Source organism: Lynx canadensis, chromosome B2 (genome assembly GCF_007474595.2).
Source record: "Lynx canadensis isolate LIC74 chromosome B2, mLynCan4.pri.v2, whole genome shotgun sequence".
Lineage (NCBI taxonomy): Eukaryota > Metazoa > Chordata > Mammalia > Carnivora > Felidae > Lynx > Lynx canadensis.
Genome location: NC_044307.1, coordinates 3,162,604 through 3,165,798, shown reverse-complemented (window position 1 = coordinate 3,165,798; position 3,195 = coordinate 3,162,604). Strand labels below are relative to the sequence as shown.

Below are 3,195 nucleotides of genomic sequence, written 5' to 3'. Positions count from 1 at the left end.
GTTTCCGTAGTGTAGTGGTTATCACGTTCGCCTAACACGCGAAAGGTCCCCGGTTCGAAACCGGGCGGAAACAGCGGCTTTGCCTTTTTTTTTTCCCCCAAGTTCTGTTCCAGAAATCGTCTACCTAAATTTACTCACATTTCCACCCAGTCTCAAATCTTTGTGCTCTCTCTGCAGCCCTGAACTTTTAATTACAAGAATTATATTAGAAACAAGCCCAGAGCTGAGCCTCGCTTCCTCTCCTTGTTCAACCAGACACTGTTGAATCCTCACCACCGGGTGGGGGAAGATTCTGCGGGGCTGCGGGGGGGGGGGGGGGGGGGAGGCTGTCCAGCGGGGCGGGCGTCTGCATCCGCCTGGAGCAGAAAGCGGAGGGGACAGGCCTGGGAGGGGAGTGTGGCTCGTCCACGCAAGGGGGGGATCAAGAAGTCCCCTGCAACCGCAGCAGGGCGCCAGGCGGAGAGGACTTCCAGGAGGCGGAGAGGGGGCAGCAAGGAGCGGACAGGTCAAGGGCGGCCTTGTTAGCCCGCTGTTTATGGACTTCGGCCTTCACTCGGATAAAATAGGAAGGCGCCGGGTTTTAAGCATTGAAATGACTCTACACGACGTAAGTGTTTACAAGGACGCCTCTGCCAGATCTGTGGAGAATATTCTGCATGCACAAGAGAATGGGAGACTACGGAGCCCCTGTCATCAGGCGGCTCATCAGAGCTAACTGTGGCTTGGACAGCATGGTGGCTGTGGGGTTGCTGGAAAGTCGTTACGGTCTATACTTTAAAGGTAGAGCGAGAGAAATCCCTGAGGAAATGGATGGGAAGAGTGAGAAAAAACAGAATCGGCGATGACCCTGAAGTTATTTGCAGAACTGGAAGGACGGGCTTGCCCTTAACTGAAATGGGGGCGTCGGGACGGAGCAGCGTGGATAGGGAAAACTTGGGAGTTCTGTTTTACGCATGCTAACTTGTATCTTTTATTGCTTTCAGACGAATTTAGTGATCCTTCACTTACATACAACACCCAGTGCTCATCCCAGCAAGTGCCCTCCTTAATGCCCCTTGCCCGCTTAGCCCACCCCCCACCCACCTCCCCTCCAGCAGCCCTCAGGTTGTTCTCTGTATTTAAAAGTCTCTTATGGTTTGTTTCCCTCTCTGTTTTTCTTATTTGTCCTTCCCTTCCCCTGTGTTCATCTGTTATGTTTCTCAAATTCCACGTATGAGTGAAATCATATGATATTCATCTTTCCCTGACTTATTTCACTTAGCATAATACACTCTAGTTCCATCCCCATCATTGCAAATGGCAAGATTTCATTCTTTCTGATGGCTGAGTGATACTCCATTGTGTGTGTGTGTGTGTGTGTGTATATAAACACAGGAGTACAAAAAAATTTTGACAGTACAAAAAAATTCCTTTCCCTGAGGAGACTGAAGAATTTTCCAGAGTTCGATAATAGCAACAGGTCACAAGTAGATTTTGATTCCATCTTTCTCTTCTCTGTTATTTTCCCTTTTCAGGACAAAAATATATGAAGACTGGTTCTGGAACTATGCTAACATTTAAAATAGTTGAAGGAACCATGAGATGTCCACCTCTGAGTAATTTACTAGCAATCCACTAGCTGGCCACGTCTTCAGTCTCCTTGGATAGGTACCACTCCACCATCAGCCCGCAATCACAAAAGTGCTACATGGTCTTGGAGGACGGCCATGTTTTGTCACATGTAATGCTGACGCTCAACTTCCAGGTCAGAGCTCTCAAAGGCAGCCAATCCGTGGGCTGGCACGTGACCTGTGAGGAGACCTATAACCTGATCCTCCATAAAAATCTCTGCCCCAAAATGATTCACGTATTTAGATAGGTCACGTATTTAGATGGATTTTTTAGGGGGGAGGAATCAGAACTGGAAAGAGCAAAACTAATGCCACAGACATAATAGATTCAAAGAGAAAATTACATTGATTTACTGAGTCACATTAATCCCTATTTGCCAGCATAGAGGTCAATGAACTACTGCCCTTGAATGACATCAAGATGATTAATCTAGACCCTCAATAGATCTTGCTAAATTAAGAGACCCTTCCAGCTAGAGTACACGTGATCGTACCCTAAAATCCTCTTTAGGTAATTTCCACTTCATCTAGCCCCTAGATATTAAAAGGAGGGAAAGGCGATGGAAGGAGTTAAGGTGAGGTTTTCTCCACCCCCTTTCTTCAAGCCTATGTCCTCTTTTCTTTAAACAAAGAACTTAATCACTCATTTATTCAATCGATATGTATTGAACGCATATACTGTGTCATACACTATTCGTTACCGGGATAACACCTATGAACAAAATAGAAATCTCTTCCCTTTCTAGCAGCAGGATTACAGAAATTTTTTAAAAGCAAAGTTACATATAAAATGCAATACAATGTGACAATAAATGCTAAGGAAAAAAATTGAGAGAAGGACATTAGGGGTGAATTTTTATTTTCAAATTCTAAATGGATTATTGGTGACATTTGGGCAGAAAATCTGAAGGAAGAAAATGAATGATCCTTGGGGCTGTCTAGGTAAATTGATTCCGGACAGAGGATAGAGTGCCCACAGGGAGCCTGATATGGAATTTACCTTGTGTATTTAAGGAATACCAAGGAGGCTAGTTCTGCTGGAGTAAAATGAATGCTATTTTAATGTACACAACACTTATCTACTGCCACAAATCTACTGCTTAACAAACTATCCAAATTCAGTAGCCTAAAATAATTAGAATCTATTTATCTCACTAGCCTGTGGTTAACTAATATAGGTCAGGACTGACTAGACTGTTTAAGGTCCCAGCTGGGTTGACTCACATATCTGGTGAACAATAAACAATCAGACAATCTCCACACATCTCATAGTCTCCAGCATGCTAAACCCAGGCAAGTTCTCAAGGCAAAAACAACCAGGAAAAAATACTAAACAAATCCCTCCTGGAACTAAAAAGCAATTATAGCAAGGTTGTAGGATACAAGGTTAATATACGAAAGTCAATCGTTTTCCTACATACTAGCAATGAAAATTTGGAATTTGAAATTAAAAATACAATGTAATTTACATTTACACCCCCAAAATAAAATACTTAGGTACAATTCTAACAAAATGTGTACAAAGTCTATACGTGAAGAAAAGTACAAAAGCGCCTGGGTGGGTCAGTTGGTTACACGTCCAAGT

General features: G+C 43.6%; 1 non-coding gene across 1 annotated transcript; it reads left to right on the top strand.

Annotated features, from left to right (window-relative positions):
• Positions 1 to 73, top strand: TRNAV-AAC. Its single transcript has one exon. It is a non-coding gene; the product is annotated as a tRNA-Val (tRNA).
• Positions 74 to 3,195: the final 3,122 nt, after the last annotated feature.